This window comes from Pinus tabuliformis, chromosome 2_1 (assembly GCF_031772625.1).
Source record: "Pinus tabuliformis cultivar Carrire ecotype Pingquan chromosome 2_1, CPIR1, whole genome shotgun sequence".
Taxonomy (NCBI): Eukaryota; Viridiplantae; Streptophyta; class Pinopsida; order Pinales; family Pinaceae; genus Pinus; species Pinus tabuliformis.
Window position 1 is genome coordinate 828,495,044 of NC_142299.1, and position 21,434 is coordinate 828,516,477.

Below are 21,434 nucleotides of genomic sequence, written 5' to 3' on the forward strand. Positions count from 1 at the left end.
ATTTTACTTCTCATTAAAGTGCTTATCCTTATGAGAGTCTCATCTTGAGAAAATGACACCCTCGTCATGCTTACCCTCAAATTCCTAATCTTCTCAAAATAAAGGCCAACTTGCACAGTGAGGGAAGGCATGTTCGTTTATGTTGTATTGAGTGACCGAGTGAGAGTGTTAATGTACTATGAGAGGGACTGAGCCATTTAATTTCTGTCATCTATCAATGACATGTTTTAGGTGTTTGTCATGGGACCACATGGCCATTAGAAAGATTGTGTAAGATATAGCCCAACATAATCAATGCCCTGAGAGAAATCTGTGGAGGAGGATCAAAATAAATTTTATTGGTGAGTCCACCAAAAAATATTTACTAGAGAGTGAAATCATGGTGATCAATGCCACACATGGAGTATTTTGAGATAGGCATTTATTTTTCCAAAAATTTGTTTGGAGTGTCACTAAATTCGTGGAATTCTCGAATTCATGACATTGTAAATCATGTAGGAAATTTGTTCTTTGGTTATAAAGGCTAAGGTTTTCTAGGAGAATATAGGGTTTGTAGGGTCTTAGGGGAAAGGAAGAATCAATTTCTAGCTCTTTTATATACCAAAAAGTTTTTGATAATAATATTTGGTCAAATCTTCCATGGCACTAACTAAGGAGGACAAATAGTACCCTTCGTTGTACTACTCAATTCCTTGGTATGCAATATTGATCTCCTCAGATGTTTTTCTTGATGTATTATAACAAGATGGTTGATGGGAATATGTTATTCTAGTTTCAAGTGTTCTTTAGGGTCTTCCACTATACTTAAGGACATGCAAAATACAACTCTATCTACAAGTGATGTTTGTTGGGATACTACTTAAAGGCACACCAACAAAGGTTAAAAGGGTTTCCAAACAAGTGATGCTAACAAGATGGATGATATGATTATGTTAGGTTGGTTTCAAGTGCTCCGACAAGGCTTCCAATTTTCCTGAGGATATTTGGAAGACAACTTTGTATACAAGTGTTTTTCGATATGGTACTACAGAAAGGGGTACTAATAGATGTTAGAAAGGTGTCCAAACAAGTCATGTCACTCATATTTTCTTTGTGTATTCTTCCCCACCCACTAGTTTACGTATTAAACAACAACATCGTGATATTTAGAGACATCAAAACACATCCTTGCTCTTTCTTTTTTTTTCTCTAAAATAAGAGTGCATGCTAGCAAAAAAAAGTGTTATGGTACCACTTGTGGTGTTCCTTGTTTGTTGAAATATAATAGTTAGAGAAAAATAGACATAAATATAATTTCAAGAAGTAAACAAAACCAAAATTGGGAGATAAAAATAGTAAGAAAACCTTTATTAATATTCATAATTGAGTGAAATGTTCAATTGTGTCCTAGAGGGGCAACCCCAAACTTAAATAGAGATCCAAATACAATAATATTCACATGGCAATTGCTTACATAGCTTCAACTAGTATATATACTTTATAATTGACCAAAACCCTGACCAATCAGTGGAATTCTCTTAGTGAGGCCTCAACCTGTAACTGGTGGACCTTCTTTAATGAGACCACCTACAATTATTGATTTGACACTCTACTACCTCATGATAATTATTCAATAAATCTCGCCCTAATAGGTTACGTGATAGTCTATTCCCATAATTAGGGGATCTTAGTGTGGGATCCTAAACACATTATAATGAACAAGTCAAAATTACCCAATGCATAAACAATATATATTCTTTATCTATTCAACAACTATTGTGCATACGCTTCATGCTATTTATTACTTTGGTTAATAATACAAATACTGAGAAAAAAATAGATATCCAAACATAACAACATCCACACACCACATTACACAACATAATAAGGTTTTCACTAGAGAGTGCTCATAGGTAGGAAACTCTAGGTCATGTTATGAGCTTTTCAATCCAGTGATTGAAAATCATTAAGAACGATTACATTGATATTTAAATTGTTGTGGATATTCTATTAGAATAGTTTGTCACGTTAGTTCTTATATTGTTTTGAAATGTTTTATTACGCAGTTTACTATCTTAGATCTTCGATTAAATATTACTAGTGTATCACTCCAAATTATGGATATATTTGAAATCAAAATGGAAGAAAAAATAAAATAAACAAACCATCCACAGAAACTAATAGAATATATGATTTGGGAAACCTAATACGAGAGAAATCCTAGCTAGAAGGTGAGGCATATGCTCTAGTCTCTCTTTTTCAATTATGAAATATAAGTACAAATAAAGGGTCACTCACTATGGAGTGGGAATGGACATTATGGCATGAGAGATTACTACAAAAATATTACTCCTCTTATGTTATGCTCGATATCCCATTCTTTGATGCCATCCTCAATTATGGAGTATTAATAGTGACAAAAGAATGGAGCCCCTTCCTTTCCTAGTAACCTAGTATAACACAACCTGTAGTCATTAAACATCGGGGTTAAGGTTTTTTCATGCTTCAATATTCAATTAGTGTTTCTATTTGGGAACACCCCCACATGTGTGAGTAATGGGGGTTGACATGGCATCCACTCATTGCCATGGTAGTCAATAGGGTAGGTCAACTTGTGAGAGACATAACTTTCACATACAAACTTTGTTTGAGGTGATTTTCACACAATTGGAATGCTTCCAACATCTAGAGTAACATCAAAGGGATGGAGCTATGTAATCAAAATGGGCTCCCAATTGAATCTACAAGACCAAAAATCACTAATGTGGAACCTGACACTAAAGTTGGCCCTACAATTTTAGTAGCTCCATATGCATGTATGTATCTTCCATTCTTAGTTATATATCTAATACCAATCAACTCCAAGTAAACCATAATGGTGGGCGAGAACCCAGGGCACTCCTTCTCAAAGATAAGTTATAAAGTGGGGAAACAAAGTCATTACAAGTCATAGTATAGTAGTGAATATGCTTCAAATTCTAAATATTTTGGAAAAATACATTGATTGCAAGATATATTCTAAATCTAACCCAAAGGACATGTTAGGGAATGTGAGAAGGAAAATACTTAACAATATGATAGGAATGAGGACATAAATAATTTGAAATTTTAACCAAGGAAATGATTCTTTAACTTACCTATGCATGGACCAAGTTGTTGGAGATGATCTCCACCTCATTTAAGATGGTTTTGCATTCATAAAGCCATAAAACACAAGGATCCAATTCCTGTAGAAATGGGTTATGTCTTCCTCTATATATGATATGCTCATTAGGACCATGGATTCTTAAACTACCAACTTGAAACTCTAAGTGGAGTACAACACTTAGCTAAATTCATTGAATGAATTTGGTGTCATCCCATCACTTCACTAGTGTTTTAGGGGTTATTGGTATCTCATGGTGTCAATCCACTTAGAGAGCTCAAATCTACTTACCCAACTCTAAGTGGAGTACAACACTTAGCTAAATTCCTCCAATGAATTTGGTGTCATCCCATCACTTCACTAGTGTTTTAGGGGTCATTGGTAGCTCATGGTGTGACCTTTTGTTATTAATAATAACATTCCTCCATGGATGTCAATAAAGAGGAAGCACATAATATTGGCAATGATTGTTCTATGTATTTTTTTAGAATACCTTGAGAGGCCTCATTCATGAGCAAGTTAGTCAAAGATAAACATTGTAGACATTTACAATATTGAACAATTGCTACAAACCCTTCAATTAGAGGTTACTTGTCACATGATATAATTTTTTTGGATCAATAATAGACAAGAATAAACAAGTGAGAAGAGAGTACTTTAGTTTATTGTAATAGTAACCAAAGTTGCATTTTTCCTTTGACAAGAGAAGTTAGTACATAGGTGAGATTAGGCCAACCCCTTAAAAATAGAAGTACATCCTTCCTCTTTTCCAGCTCCTTGACCATAAGGGTCTAATTGAAAAACACGTAGTTCCATTAAATAGTTGTAGGTTGATGCAACCACTTCAAGCCCTTGAACTTGAAGATAATCCAATATTTTCAATTGTTTACAATAATAAGTCCATTACGCACACTCCTCGTCTAAGAGTTGGCTAGAGTGGGAGAATACCTGATTGATGCCAACCTTGTAAATGGACAACCTTTCCTTCTCATTGGTTGGACTCTCCATCACTAGTTTAAGGAGTATATGTGTCATGAATCAAAGATGATATCTTAGCATGAATTATTGACATTTGAACATACTTGCCATGGATCTCATTGAAAAAGGATGAAGAGACTCTTTGAATATCAGGAAACATGTGCTCATACACTACTTAATTTGTAGGTGGTAGCGCTTCAACGTTTTCCATTTACGGGGAAATCTCACCAAAAAAGTCAACTATTGAAGAATCAATCCTATGCTAAATTACTCCTACCTTCTCATTGTTAAGATCTTTGTGAGCTTTCACCTATGACCCTTGAAGTTAGTGCCCTTTATTACCTTGAATTGTGGAATAGGAGGTGTTGCAATAGTAGGTAAACTCCATTCCCCTTCACCTTTCTTGATATCTCTAGATGCACCTACAATCTATAACCCTCCTTTGACTCAACACAAAATTTTGTTAATTTTTCACTTCCATTACATACCCTCTATATAGGGGCATCCTCATAGGAAGAGTTTGTGGTTGAAATATTACAACAACAAAATGGGGTGCACCATCTCTTTATAGGGTTTCAAGGGAGGGGTATTGGAAAATAATCATCTTATCCCCTATAGCCCTTGGGACCTTCTCAACACATTAATGAAATCATAGATTGAGAACTAGACCCAGAGATAGGTCCCAAATTTCAAGGCCAAAGCCAAATAGAAAGAATCACACCATTGATTAAGCATTGATATTGAGTTTTGGTAAAATCAAGGACCTCCTTTCAAGATCTTGACCTTTTTCTTGGCATTCTCAAATGGAAGGTCTGAAACCCACATTAAAAAGGGGAGGTTTGCACCTTAGCCTTTGCAACCTTTGTCCAAGACTAATCTATCTAATGGACTAACTTGGATATGTCAGGTCTCGATTTCTAGAGTACAAAATCAATGTTTTTGAGGCGAACTCTCTAGCTCCAACTAAAATTTAGTCCCATTAAAGTGGAAACTTGAAAAAGCCTATTATTTGGAGATACTTTTCTTTCCTTTTAATTGATTTGCGAAAAACCTCGTGCCTCGCCTTTCTCATCTTTCTCTCCTTATTTACAACAAAAAAAAAACATTAATCATATATCATCAACAATTTATATAAATAAATATTGCAATCATTAACTTAGAGAGTATATTTATCGGTGAACCCATGCAACAACCCATTGCAGTCTAATATGGTTCTAATTGTCTCCTTAAAACACACCTTAGCAAACTCTTACAATTCTTGGCTTCTATATCGAATTAATGTAATTGCGAGGAGGGAAAGCCTGTCAAATATTATTGCTATTTTTATTTTGGTATGGTGCTAAATGTATATGGTTGAATTATAGTGCTTCATTGGAACTCAGTCATTACCTTCTGATTCTGCATGTGCACAATGTCTAATGATGAGGTAGGGTTTTTGTTCATTTCTTTCATTTTCTTCGTTTTCTGTTGGTTGGGAGAAAGCTGTTCAAATATTGTTGTTATTTTATTTTGGGATGGTGCGAAATGTACAGGGTTTAATTTTGGTGCCTTTGTTTGAAATCAGTCATTATAATTCTGCATGTGCACAATGTTTGACTATGACGTAGGGTTTTTCTTCATTTCTTTCATTTTCTTCATATTTTCTATTGGGTGGGGTCTTTGATTTCATGGGACCTCCTTTGAGGTATTTTTTGTCTTCATTTCTTTCATTTTCTTCAGGTTTTATGTTGGGTGGGGTCATTGACTTCATGGGAGGTCCTCTATAGCCTCCTTTGCTGACCGGAAATTGTCAATAGCTTTTCTCCATGTTATTAATTCTAACAAGACCACTCTGAAACTGTACACATCTGAATTGACAGTTAACTGGCCTGTCATAGCATACTCTCATGCAAAATATCCATAAGTTCCCATTACTCATGTGAGGCTTATCTCCAACAGGTCCGAGTTTGGCCAGCCCAAAATTTGATAAATTTGGATGAGATCCCTCATTCAGTAAAATATTAGAGGATTAAAAATGACGATATATGACTGGAGGGTTGGCTTTGTCATGCAAATATTCCATGATTTTGTTCCAATATAATGGCTCCTTATGAGGCCAGAGATCATGGAGATGGTTTTCCAGTGATTCCAATTGCCTGTACTCATATACCAAAATCTTTTAATCCCCATCAGTGCAATATCCGATAATGTTAACAAGATTTGGGTGATGAAGAAGACTGAGAGTCAAAAACTCAACAAGGAACTCCTCTTTCCCTACAATCCATTCCTGTTGGGTTTCTTGACATCCACAATCTGACCAGTGCTCTCAAGCCTCCCTTTATAAACACTGCCAAAGCCTCCTTCACCCAACAGACACTTAGGCTGAAAATTATTCATTGTTGTAGCCAATTCTCGAACAATGAATGTTTGTGCAGTAATATGTGGTTCCCACATCTTGGGAGGTTCATATTGTGTGTTCCCATGGGAGTACTTTTATCTCAATATATCTAAAGAGGCTTTGGGAAGATGATTAGTAGATGTAGCAGGTTATTCCTGGTCATCTTTTCTCTTAGTATCATTGAGTTTGGACCTTTTCAAGTGCTGCATGTATTTTACATCCTTCGCAGATCCACAACATGGAAAACAACTCATTTCTCTACTCAGCTAATAGTTAATCTCAGTATGATCAAAATCCAAGTTTAAGGGGAGACAAGAAAATCAATAACAATTCAAGGGGAAAAATAGAAATCCAATAATAGTTCAAGGGGAAATAAATCCAGCCAGGAAGCCAACAGAGAAGAGTGTGATATATTTTTTCCTTTCTATTCTTGTTTTGTTTGTTTAAATCCTTTTTCTTAGTGTGGTCATGCATAACTTCGAAAAGGCTACAAACATATATATATAAATAATATTCAATAACATATATATATATATATATATATATATATATATATATATATATATATATATATATATATATATATATATACATATATATATATATATACATATATATATATATATATATACATATATATATATATATATACATATATATATATATATATACATATATATATATATATACATATATATATATATATATATATATATACATATATATATATATATATATATATATATATATATATATATATATACATATATATATATATATATATATATATACATATACATATATATATATATATATATATATATATATATATATATATATATATATATATACATATATATATATATATATATATATATATATATATAGGTAACAAGGCAAGCCATAGCATGGCGATCAATCGAACAGACAACAACCAATAATTTTAGCATTCAGCTCCATCCATATAAAATGAAGCACCGTAAGGATTTAAACTATCCATGACCACAAACTACATATCCTGTAAAGGTTTCCAGTGGTGCATGTCCTCTAATATTTATTTAAATGTATAAATATCCCATGATGCAGGAGAGAAATCGGTGTAGGATTGGAGGAATCATCATATGCCAATGTTTCCTTAACACGCATTAAATAGAACTGACAAAGTTGTGGGTTAACATTGGTTAGAGTGGTGACAAAACTAGGCAAAGAAGTAGCTAATTACGTTAGGTTTGCAATATGGAAAACATAAATGGTAAAACTCTTAGGTGTAGTTTCAACAAAAAATATTGACATGCATATAGAGGGCACAACTTTGGTGAGGGTGACCACATTAAGGCCACAAAACTAATGGATTTCACACATTTAATGATATAAAAATCACTTGTGAGTAACCTTAGTTAAATAATTATTGAATGAAGGTATTACAAACTCATGTGATGGTGTGTGCCTATGTTATTTTAGGCAACAGATCGATCAGATTGAAAAATACACAGACATTGGAAAATGGAAAATAGTAAGAAAAACACAGTAAGCAAATGCAAGAACACAATAATTAATAAGGAGTTCACGCTATTCTTGAGCGCTACATCTCTGGTCTAGCTTTCAGTGGTGGCCTTCCTTTATTGGGTCTTTAAGGCAGAGATTTACAATGAGGAGCTCAATCTAAGTCTCCTGAAATAGATAATGTTTGGTAGGGTGGTTCCTGGATTCCCCAAGCCAGTAGATTACACAAACTCTTTTCCTTTCCAAATATTTACCTCTCTGGTCTTTAATGGGAGGAGCCCAATGTGGTACTCAATTCCCGATAGATCCTCTCAGGGATTGCTTGAACCTCTCAAGCTTTCTGTCTACTCGATGCTGCCTATGGTCAACTCAACTCTTTGTTTTCTGCTTCTTACTTCACTATCTTTTTTGTCTCTCGGTCTCACTGTCTTTTTCTTTCTTACAATGTTATCTCTCTTTCTACTCTCTCGCTATTCATGGCTTAAAGCCAATCTATCCTTGACTGTTCGCTTCCTCTTCCACCCCTTCGGTTTGCCTGATGCTGTTAATTTCGGGTTCCCTACCTCTGCGTCATCACCAACGTCTCACAGGGAGGTGGAAACTTGTCCTCTCACGAACTGCGCCAGCTGTTTCCTCGATGGTTGAGCTTTTTAGTTACACTATGGAATGACTCATCTGCCAACTCAGCGGTCAAATCGGACGTCAAACTTCTCTACGCCGTGGCTTAATCCCTTATCAAATCCGGTTGCTCCATCGGGCACAATCTTTGTCCTCAAATCTGGAGCCCCCAGATCTTACGATATTTGCTCATTTTGCACAATTGACTTGGTCGACCGTTAGCACACGATGAGAGAAAATTTTCTCTCTCATCTGTCAGACATGCATCGTGTGCTGAATGGAATTGCTCACTTTCAACCAAATCCACTTACCATCGAAGGATGCCCCTGATATACCGCTGATTTTGCAGCGTGGGTCCTGCCTTTCACCTGAGCACCTTCCCCACAGTTTCCCAACTTCCAATGCAACCGAGCACTCGGGGCCTTTCCTTCTCGAGGGGTTTTGCCCAGTGATGCACACGCTAATCGCACATCAGAAATGGCCCCTGTTTCCGGATCCGAGCTTCCCAACTACCAGTTCTGCCTCCTATGCAGTCTCCATGGGCCTCGGTTAGCGCGCTTTGACAGAGGTCCTCATCGTTCCTTGCTGGCTACAAACTGCCACTGTCCAGAGGTCTTCCTAAATGCTCTTTGTATACATTTTGAAGTCTGTCCTGTTTTGATGGCACTTTGATAATCTTCATGGATCTAATTCGGATCACTGACTTCCCACTAAAAAAGCTTTTGGACCACCAAAAGTTGGTTTTCAAGCATCGACTAAGTGAGGGTACAATTGTCTCACTTGTCCAATCTCTATCCACTTTGCACTGCTCAGCTTTGAACCCTTGAGCCCAATTCTGAGGTACTCAACATCTCCCGTGCACGTCATCTTCACCTTCCTGTCCAAAACTGTGCCTTCCTACAATTGATTAAGATATTCAGGTAACAGGTCATCAATATAAGGCAATTGACTTTGCTCTTCAGGATCCTCACTTAGTGAAGGTTCCAACAATCTCAAGCAATCTACATTTATGACTGAGTAGATGTGCACGTAAGCTGGTAGATCAAGGCGAAAAGCATTCTCAGCAATCTTCTCAAGGATCTTGAAAGGTCCATACCTGATAGGCTTTAGCATTTTACCTTCACCTTGCATCATGTCCTTGCTGATGTACAACCAGTCTTGGTCACCAACTTCGAACTATGCTCTATCTGATGCTTGTCATGCCCTACCTTGTATTTGGCTTGGTTCTTTTCCAGCTGTTCCTGCACTGCCCGGTGGATCTCTTGGATTTGTTCCATGAACCTAGTTTCCCTATCCACATCACTGTGTTCCTCAACTATGGTGTCTTTACCAAAGACAAAATCCAAAGGAGACCTGGGTGTGAAACCAAAACAGGCCTCAAAATGACATCTCTATGTAGAAGAATGTTTTTCTCTCTTGTAAGAATGCTACACATAACACAAGTATTCATCGCAAAGCTTAGGATGTTTGCTACAATATCCCCTGAGTAACTGGATCACTGTCCTGTTAACTACTTCTGTCTGGCCATCAGTTTGTGGATAAAAATCTGTTCTTTTCTTCAGTTTGGTGTCCATCAGTTCCCACAGACTTGACCAAAAGTTCCCCACAAATCGGGTGTGTCAATCAGATACAATGGAAGTGGGTAATCCAAAATGAACCCATATATGTTCAAAGAATAGTTTTGCAGTTTGTTCAGCTATAATCTATTTATTACAAGGTATCAAAATACACATTTTTCTGAACCTATCCACAACAACATACAGATAATCATGACCTTTCCTATATTTGGGCAGTCCTCCAACAAAATCCATGGAAATTCTTTCCTAAGGGTGAGAAGGAACTAGTAATGGTGTATAAGCCTAGTTTTCCATTGCTGGGCTTGCTTTTAGCACACATAGCACATCCCTTCACATATCTAGAAATTGTTTCATTCATTTTCGGCCAATAGAAGAACCTTTGCAGCTGTGCAACTATTTTACTTACCCCAAAGTGATCTGATATCAGAGAAGTGTGTGCTTCCCTAATTATCTTTACTCTCTCAGTTTGTGGAATGTAGAGTTTTCCACAATGATATAAGAGTCGGTCCTTCACATGATAGTCCAATTCTTCTACTCTTTTGCCTTGACTCAAAGTGGCATATACATATTTAAAGTCCATATCTTTAGCATACTGTTCTATGTAGGTTTCATGCAGCACAAAATTATGCTTAAGTATGGCAGAGGCATTTATAATGCACCTAGATAACATATCTACAACCTTGTTATGTATGCTCTTTTTATATCTGATGACTAAATGAAACTATTGTAGAAAACCCATCCATCTGTAATTTCTTGACTGTTGCAACTTAGTTTGGGAGTGTAGGTATTGAAGTGGCTGATGATTTGTATGTATTATTGTTTCTTTGCCCATTAATTAATGTTTCCACTTTTTCACACTCTGAACTAATGCATACAATTCTTTATCATATGTAGGATAGATAACTACTGCAGGATTAAAAGTCTCAGAATGATAACATATGGGTTTATCGTGTTGTGTCAACACTGCTCACATGGCATAGTCACTGGCATCAGTTTGGATCTCAAATGGTCTTTGTAGATCTTGCAGTGCTAGTACAGGTGCTGTACTAATTTTTTCTTTCAAGGTGTTGAAGGCTTTCTACCGTTTGCCTCCCCACTGAAACACCTTTTTCAATCCGGTCAAAGCATGTAAGGGATATGAAATTGACGAAAAATTGGAAATGAACTTCCTCCAATATTGTGCTGCTCCTAAGAAGCTTTGTACTTCTATAGCAAACTTTGGTTTAGGCTAGTTTACAATGACTACCACTTTAGAGGGATCTATTTTCAATTTACCTTCCCCTACTATGTGACCTAAATAATTTAGAGAGGTTTTTCCAAATTCACATTTGGAGAGTTTAACATAAATTTTTTCTCTTCTCAAAACATCTAATGTATGCTTAACATGCTTTAAATGTTCTTCCCACGTTTTACTAAAAATCAGAATGTCATCTAGGTACACAATAACAAAATCATCAAGAAAAGGTCTGAGTACATCATTCATTAATCTCATGAAAGTAGCAGGAGAATAAGTTAAGCCAAAAGGCATAACCAGCCACTCATACAATCCCTGCTTTGTTTTGAAAGCAGTCTTCCATGCATCTTGTTCTGCAACTCTGACTTGATGGTATCCACTGTGCAAGTCTAACTTGGAAAAATAAACATCTTCTTTCAATTGATCTAAAAGATCATCTATGTGAGGAAGGGGATAACAATTTTTTATTGTTATCTTATTCATTGCTCAGTAATCAATGCACATTCTCCATGAGCCATCTTTCTTTCTCACCAAAACAATTGGTGACCCGCATGATGATGTGTTAGGTCTGATGAACCCTTTCTCGAGCAATTCCTGCACCTGCTTCTTGATTTCAATATTCTCTAAAGTAGACAACATGTGCATTCTAATGTTAGACAATGGAGCATCTTGCTGCAAAATAATATCATGTACTATTTCCTTTTTGGGTGGCAGACCTTTAGGTTATTGAAACAAGATATCATACTCTGAAACAACCTTTTCTGAATCAACTTGTTGTTCAGCATTATATCCTTCACATACATTGGATTTATTAGGTTTCTTTTCCTTTACAACCATCAGTAAGAATTGTTTACATGAATTTATCATTTGTTTCATCTTCCTTGAGTTTATGAGAGTATAATTATTCTTGAGCTTATGAGCTCTTACAAAGTATTCGAATCCATCTTTAACAAGTAGATACTTTTTCTCAGCTTTATAGAAGATAGCTTTTCTGTCATGCAAGTAAGGACTTCGTAAAACAATTCCACATATATCCAAAGGAATTATGTCTAACTCAACCTCATCTACAAATGCTGACCCAAAAGAAAACTTGAGTTTGCACTGTCTAGTCACTTGTAGTTGTGCTTTATCATTTAACCATCCTAATGGGTATGGTTTCTTGTGAGGTGTAGTGACTAATCCCAACTTCTTTACAATTGCTTCAGAAATTAAATTTAATTGTGAGCCATTATCGAAAAAAGTATCAATCTTTTGATGTTTGGAAATAACTCGAATATGGAAAAGCTCATGTCTTTTTCTCTCATTTTCTTCATCAATAATAGATTGTGCAAAATTACTAGTAGATGCTTCAGAATTCTTACCTTTTATGCATGTGGCTACAATATTTGTTTCATCTCCTGAGTCTAACCCCAAACCCTTCTGAATGGCTGTAGTCGCCTTCTTCTTCTTGCCCTCGAACTTCTTAGGTCTTAGCTCTGGATGTAGAATCCAACAATGCTCATCATAATGCCCATCCTTTTTACAGTGAGTGCATGAAGCTTTGCTCTTCTGTGTAGTTTTAGCCTTCCTTGCTTTCCATTTCTACTTTATTTTCTCCTTATTCTTGCTTGCAGTGGGTTGGGATGATCCCCTAACTTTTGGACTTCCATTCTTTCCTCTAGCTTCTAGATGAGTAGCTTGTACAGATACCTCATCTATACTAGTGGGATTAGACATGAGGATAGTGTGTCTCATGTAGCTATGTAGACCACCAATGTACATCAACAGAGTCTCAGGTGTCTCTAATGAGATTCCTAGAATCAATGCCCTCTTTCTAAATTCTTGAGTGTACCCTTGCACACTTTGCCTTGTCAACTGTCGAAGAGTTTTCCAACTCATCATGGCTTGCTACATGTAGGCCAATGGATGGAACTATTTTTTGATTGCAAAAACAAATTCACTCCAGACTGAGATAGTCTTACCATGTCTCTTCAGGTCAGCTTGGGTCCTACCTTCCCACCAAACCAAGGCAGTGCCTCCAAGGCGTAGGCTTGCTAGCTGAATATTTCTCTTGTCTGATTCAATACTTTGCACTCTACAATAAACATTAATTTGTATAATCCAATTGTCCATCTTTTCTGCATTCAACTCTCCATCATATGTATGAAAATAAAATTTAACATCTAGTTTGATCAAAGATTATTTCTTTTTGTGTTCAGTGCTATTAGGAGATGTGAGAAAGTGTTCCTATTTCCCTCTGCCTTTTGAGTGGCCATGGAGGAAGGACTCATCTTCTCCTTTGTCTTGTTTGGAGCCTAATGCATCTTCATCCTTGTGTTTTCTAAAGTCCTTATACATTTCTTCTACCATGGACCTTATGGCTAGGAAACTATCTATGAATTGAGGGTTTGACCCTACAAAACCTTCTTATGACATTGTCTTCCGAGAATAGACTCTCCTAATTTCAGGATTAGTTTTAACCAACTCTCCTTCTCCTAATTTTAGCGTTGATCTAGTTATCATTCAACAGTTAAACCAACACAAGCTTGTCTAACCTTAATAGCCTACAGCTCCGATACCAATTGATCTGAAAATCACCTGTGAGTGACCTCAGTTAAATAATTATTGAATGAAGGTATTACAAACTCATGTCTGGTGTGTGTCTATTTTATTTTAGGCAACGAATCGATCAGATTGCAAAATACACAGACACTAGAAAATGGAAAACAGTAAGAAAAACACAGTAAGAAAATGTAAGAACACAACAATTAACAAGGAGTTCACCCTATTCTCGAGGGCTACATCTCCGGTCGAGATTTTAGTGATGGCCTCCTTTTATTGTCTCTTTAAAGTAGAGATTTACAATGAGGAGCTCAATCCAAGTCTCTTGAAATAGATAATCTTTGGTAGGGTGGTTCTTAGATTCCCCAAGCCACTAGAGTGCACAAACTCTTTTCCTTTCCAAATCTTGACCTCTCTGGTCTTTAATGGGAGGATCCCAATGTGGTACTCAATTCCCGACAGATCCTCTCAGGGATTGCTTGAACCTCTCAAGCTTTCTGTCTGCTCGATGCTGCCTATGGTCAACTTGGCTCTCTGTTTTCTGCTTCTTTCTTTACTGTCTTTTTTGTCTCTCAGTCTCACTGTCTTTTTCTTTCTTACAGTGTTCTCTCTCTTTCTGCTCTTTGGTTGTTCATGGCTTAAAGCCAATCTGTCCTTGACTATTCACTTCCTCCTCCACCCCTTCAGTTTTCATGTTGCTATTCGTTTGGGGTTCCCTACCTTTGTGTCATTGCCAACATATCACAGGGAGGTGGCCATCTGTCCTCTCACGAACTGCGTCAGCTCTTTCCTTGACAATTCTATTTTTCAGTTGCACTATGGAATGACTCGTCCACTAACTCAATGGTCAAATCAGACGTCAAACTTCTCTACATTGTAGCTTAATCCCCTGTCAAATCTGGTTCCTCCATTGGGCGCAATCACCACCGTTAGATCTGGAGTGCCCAGATCCTACGTATTCACTCATTTCATGCAGTTGACTTGCTCGACCCTTAGTGCATGATGAGAGGTGGTTTTATCTCTCATCTGCTAGACACACATCGTGCGCTGAATGGAATCGCTCGCTTTCAGCCAAATCTGCTTACTGCCCAAGGATGCTCCCGATATACCGCTAGTTTTGTAGCACGGGTCCTACCTTTCGCGTTAGCACCTTCCCCACGGTTTCCCAGCTTCCCATGTGACCGAACACTTGGGGACTTTCCTTCTTGACGGTTTTTTCATAGTGATGTGCAATTAGCACTAATTGTGCATCCGAAATGGCCCCTGTTTCCCGATCCGGTTTTCCCAACTGCCAGTTTTTCCTCCTACACGATCTCCATGGGCATCTGTCAGTGCGCTTTGACTGAGGTCCTCATCGTTCCTTGCTGGCTTCAAACTACCACTATCCAGAGGTCTTCTTGATCGCTCTTTGCATACATTTTGATGTCTGTCCTATTTTGATGGCACTTTGATAATATTCATGGATCCAATTCAGATCATTTAAGTAGGCTATAGAGGAACCTACAATGATACTAGGTAAAACACACACAAAATTGATAGGAAATATTTGAATAACTTGTGTGGATTTATTATATTCACAAGATGTATATACTAATACATAGTTTTATGACCCTTGGTTTTCATCTTCCAAGAGGTCACTTGGACTTCAATGACTATTGGAATTTCTGTCCACCAACCCTAACATATTAGGTGTCTAACAAAATTTTATAATATGGATCCAAATTGCATCTAAATGAAACACAAAGGAGGAATCGAACAACCTTTTTCAGAACCCACTTAACTTTTTTAGAAACTTGGAAGTAATACCTAAAATGGTTGCAGACTAAAAGTGCTTTGACCATTTACCAATAACTCTATTAGGAATTTTTGGAAATTATTTTGTATAGACCCTTCTAAAATACGGCTCTTCTTTCTCACACTAACTATTAGAAAAATATTCTAGGATAGTGATGACTCTTTGAACTACAATCTTTCTTTGGCATGAAGAAAACATTAAGATTTACAGGCTCTAGATATAGAAACTATGAAACCAAGCACTGCGTCTACACCATATATTTTGGAATAAAAATCAATTAAAACATAAGATAGTTGGAATACTTTTAGAGAATATGGTTTGCAATCTGTTATTTCACTCTTTTTTTCCACATCTGATGAAGCCACTTTTTTTGCAATTTGATATTTTTACTGAGGTCATTGATTCAATGAATTTATCTTCATTACCTCTTCTATGTTATTTTCTATTCAAAAATATCGTTCTAGGTGACTATACTTGTTGAAGATCATGCATAACAAATACATTCTGAAATTTTAGAATTTTTTGGGTAGTAGCTTTTCAAAATTCTTGTATAGGAAACCACCCAAACTGCATAGGAGGCCAGTTTTTCGATCTAGGTTAAATTTAGTGTTTTGATGTATCTTTCCATGGTTTCTTAATTGGATGGAATAGTTCCTCTACAAATAATTATTTTGGAAGAATGATAACTTCTCCTATTTAACAACATATAAGAAGGCTAGGTTGGATTTAAGAAATATCCCATAATTTGGTACCTCATAATATATGTACATGGATGTTCTTAAGCTATGCGGCTCAATGTCAATATTGGGAAATAAAGGATGCTAAGAGTTCTACCAAGTTTTGAGTGCAATATTTCACCAAATATATTTCATAATAGTAGACTATCATGGTGAAAGAAAATAAAAAGTTGGTTGGTAATATGTAAACTTCAAAATCATGAGACCGTGCAGCATCAAGGAAAGCATAGATCAAATTCAGTGCATAGGTATTATAAGCAACGGTATAGAGCATCTATCATTGTTTATTTCAGTAATCATCTTTTCCAAGTTGATCTCTTTGTAAATTATATGTTTTTGTGGAAGAATGGATAATCTCTCTAAATGAATGCAATAGAAGGATCACTTGGTGTTGGTTTTTTAGAAAGGACATGGGATGAATACCTCCGAATTTGGGTTTTATATGTGTTATTGTAGGGCTTAATGCTTGGTATTGTTAACATTTACTGCCCATTATTTGTCTTTAATTATTTTCTTTGATAGCCTAGTTGTTTTGCAATGGCACTGGGCAGTTGACATTGTCACAAGGCATGATTGAACATGAAAATGGGTGCCCTTGGGCATGAATTGAGTTTACCAATTCTTTGGTTATTCATGGAGGTAGCAATTGCAATGATTTTTTTTCTAAAAATGTAAAGAAAGGTTCTCTTAAAGGGATTCGTTCAGGTAATAGAATCATTTATGATGAAACTCCTACGCACATATTTGTTGGTGTTCATTTTGGTGTATGTGATAAGTTCAGGCGATGCACACTATGTGTACTTTTTTGGTTGAGTTCTATCTAATTCGATTTTAAGTCTTGGGTATAGGAACTTTGGAAACCACATTTGGTTATAAGTATTTCTCAGCTAAAATATTTTTATTTTTTTTCATTTAAAAAAGAATCTGACTATGTTGATATTATTTCTTGAGGATTTACAAGCTAACAAAATATATTTTTTTATTTTCATTTAAAAAATAATCTGACTATACTAATATTATTTCTTGAGGCATTTACAAACCTCATACTAACATAGATTCTTGAGAGTAACAATTGCCTTCCTATCCACAGAGGAAGGGGGAAAACCTCAAAATTTCCCTTGAACCTCTCACTCTACTCATTCAAATGCCAAGCAAGACTGCATCATCTGAATTTTGTAAAGTCACTTTACAACTTTCATGATTGAAACGAAAATTTTACACATGAAATACACAGTTTCTGATTAGAGTATAGAAACTGAAAGAATTTATGCCAAAGAAGATGAAAGATTTACAAAAACTGAATAGTTCATGTGAAACTCCAACAGAGTCTCAGTGAAAATTATATGTCCTACTCCCACCAAGGGCATTTCTCCTTTTCCTTTCTCTGAAATTCTCACCCCATGATTTGGCTTCAACAATTGTATGTTCACGATCTCGACTGATAGCTAAGACTTGCTTCCTGCCTCTACTGTGTTTCCAAATTTTTCTAAGGGTATGTCTCATCCCATCAAACTTGTTAGAATCTCTAGAATCCCTACCACTACACTCCTGAGAACCTTGAGAATCATTTAAGGTATTTTAAGCCCTAACACGAGTAGTGTGACATTTAGGGGAAGTCTCTGCAAGGTGTAGTTCATGTTGGTTACTTCCATGTCTACTTACTTTATCAGTTCCTCTTTTTGATCCATTAGGATACTTCCTCTCCTTGTTCCTTTTCTGATGGGTAGGAGTCGATGGTGCAGACTAATTAGTTTGAAAAAGATTCACTGTAGTATAATACATCTAGGATGCAAGGTAACCAAGAGTTGTTACTACATCACCGATCAGGGGCCAAGTGGTAGTATCCTCCTAACAACACATTGCTACCACAATAAGTGCTTGATACATGCCCCTCACAGGATAGAGTCACTTAAGCTTTGGATTAGCCATCTACGAAAATTTTATGCATTCCTTGAACAAAGGTTGTTCCTAAGAACAAGATTTTGCTCCTTTGCTGACAAGGAATTGTTAATATCTTTTGTCCTTGTTATTAACTCTAACAAGACCACTCTAAAACTGTACACATCTGACTTGACAATCATCTGGACTACCATAGCATACTTTGGTACACAATATCCATAAGTTCCCATTACTAGTGTGGAAATGTCAGTGTTATCTCCAACAAGTCCTAGTTTTTCGAGCCCAAAATCTGATAACTTTAGATTACATCCCTCATCCAGTAAAATATTAGAATATTTATAATCAGGATATATGACTAGAGGGTTGGATTTGTCATGCAAATATTCCAACCCTCTTGTAGCACCTAAAACTGTTTTCATTCTTGTGTTCCAATATAATGGCTCCTTATGAGGCGAGAGATCATGGAGATGGTTTTCTAGTGATCCCAATTGCATGTAGTCGTATACCAAAAGCCTCTGATCCCCATCAGTGAAATATCCAATAAGGTTAACAAGATTTGGGTCACGAAGAAGACTCAACATCAAAACCTCAACAAGGAACTCATTGTTTCCCTGCAATCCATTCCTTTCGAGTTGCTTGACAACCAAAATTTGACTAGTGATCTCAATCCTCCCTTTATAAACTTGGCAAAGCCTCATTCACCCAACAGAAACTTAGGCCAAAAATTATTCGTCACTGCAGCCAATTATCGAAAAATGAATGCTCGCGTAGCAATATGTGGTTACCCCATCTTGGGAGGTTAATCTTGCATGTTCCCATGGGAGGACTTCGATCTGAATCTATCTGAAGAGGATTTGGGAAGCTGATTAGAATATGCAAAAGGGTATTCCTGGTCATCTTTGCTCTTAGTATCATTAATTTCGAACCTTTTCAATTGTTGCATGTCCTTTACATCCTTTGTAGATCCACAACATGGAAAACAACTAATTTTCCCAGTCATCTAATAGTTAATCTCAGTATCAGCAGAATCCAAGTTCAAAGGGAGACAATAAAATTCAATAACAGTTCAAGGGGAAAAAAGAAATCCAATAATAGTTCAAGGGGAAAGAAAGCAAGCTAGTAGATAAGAGTGATATCTCTTATCAGGTAAAAGTTAGTCTCAGTCTGAGAAAAATCAAGTAACATTTCAAGGGGAAAGAAAGCCAACCAGGCAGCCAATAGAGTAGAGTGTGATATATTTTTTCCTTTATGTCTGTGTTCTGTTCGTTTAAATCCTTTTTCTTAGTGTGATCATGCGTAACTTTAAAAAGACTACAGACATATCTATATATATATATATATATATATATATATATATATATATATATATATATATATACACACACACACACACACACATATAAGAAAAGGAAATCCATAGCATGGCAGTCAACCAAACAAACAACAACCAATACTTTTAGCATTCAGCTCCATCCATATAAATGAAGCACCATCAGGATTTAGACTATCCATGACCATAAACTATATATCCTATGAAGGTTTCCAGTGGTGCTTATTTCCAGTGGCGCATATCCTCTAATATTTATTTGAATGTATAAATATCCCATGATGCAGGAGAGAAATGGGTGTAGGATACGAGGAAGCGTCGTATGCCAATGTTTTCTTAACATGCATTAAATATAACTGACAAACTTGTGGGTGAACATTGGTTAGAGCTATGACAAAACTAGGCAGAGGGGTAGCTAAGTGCATTAGGTTTGTAATATGGAAAACATAAATGGTAAAATGCTTAGGTGTAGTTTCAATAGGAAAAATTGACATGTATAGAGAGGGCACAATTTTGTTGAGGGTGCTTACATTATGGCCACAAAACTAATGGCTTTCACACGTTTACGTAGGCTAGAGAAAAACCTACAATGATACCAGGTCAAACACACACAAAATTGATAGGAAGTATTTGAATAATTCGTGTCAATTTATTATTTTCACAAGATGTACATATTAATACATATTTTTATGACCCTTGGCTTTCATCTTCCAAGAGGTCACTTGGAATTCAATGACTATTGTAATTCCTCCCCACCAACCCTAATAGAGTAGGTGTATAACAAAATTTTATACTAATGGATTCAACTTGCATCTACATGAAACACAAAGGAGGAATCCAACAACCTTTTTTATAACCCGCTTAACTTTTTTAGAAACTCGGCAGTAATACCATAAATGGTTGGAAACTACAAAATTCTTTAAATATTTTACCAACAACTATGTTAGAAATTGTTGGAAATTATTATGTATATACCCTTCTAAAATATGGTTCTTCTTTCTCACACTAACTATTAGAAAAATCTTCTAGGACAATGATGACTCTTTGAACTACAATCATTCCTTGGCATGAAGAAAACATTAAAATTTACAAGCTCTAGATATAGAAACTATGAAATCAAGAACTGTGTCTACACTATATATTTTGGAATAAGAATCAATTACAACCTAAGATAATTGGAATACTTTTATAGAATATGGTTTGCAGTCTGTTATTTCACTCTTTTTTTCCACATCTAATGAACCCACTTATTTTTTGCAATCTGATAATTTTACTGAGGTATTATATATATATATATATATATATATATATATATATATATATATATATATATATATATATATATATATATATATATATATATATATACTCCTCGTCATTGGTTCAATGAATTTATCTTAGTTACCTCTTCTATATTTCTTGGTATTCAACGAGATCGCTATAAGTGACTATACTCGTTCAAGATCATGCACATCAAAGACATTCTCAAATTGTAGAATTTTTTGGGAAGTAGTTTTTCGAAACTAGCCTTTTTCAAAATTCTTGTATAGGAAACCACCCAAATTATTGCATAGGAGGCTACTTTTTCATTCTAGGTTAAATTGAGTGTTTTGATGTATCTTTCAATGGTTTCTCGATTAGATGGAATAGTTCTTCTACCAATAATTATTGTGCAAGATGGATAAGGTCTCCTATTTAACAACATATACGAAGGCTAGGTTGGA

At 35.9% G+C, this 21,434-nt stretch overlaps 2 pseudogenes; both read right to left on the bottom strand.

Annotated features, from left to right (window-relative positions):
* Nucleotides 1–5,848: 5,848 nt before the first annotated feature.
* Nucleotides 5,849–6,535, bottom strand: LOC149203206 (serine/threonine-protein kinase PBL27 pseudogene; annotated as a pseudogene).
* Nucleotides 6,536–18,266: 11,731 nt separating this feature from the next.
* LOC149203207 (serine/threonine-protein kinase PBL27 pseudogene) lies at nt 18,267–19,326 on the bottom strand (annotated as a pseudogene).
* Nucleotides 19,327–21,434: the final 2,108 nt, after the last annotated feature.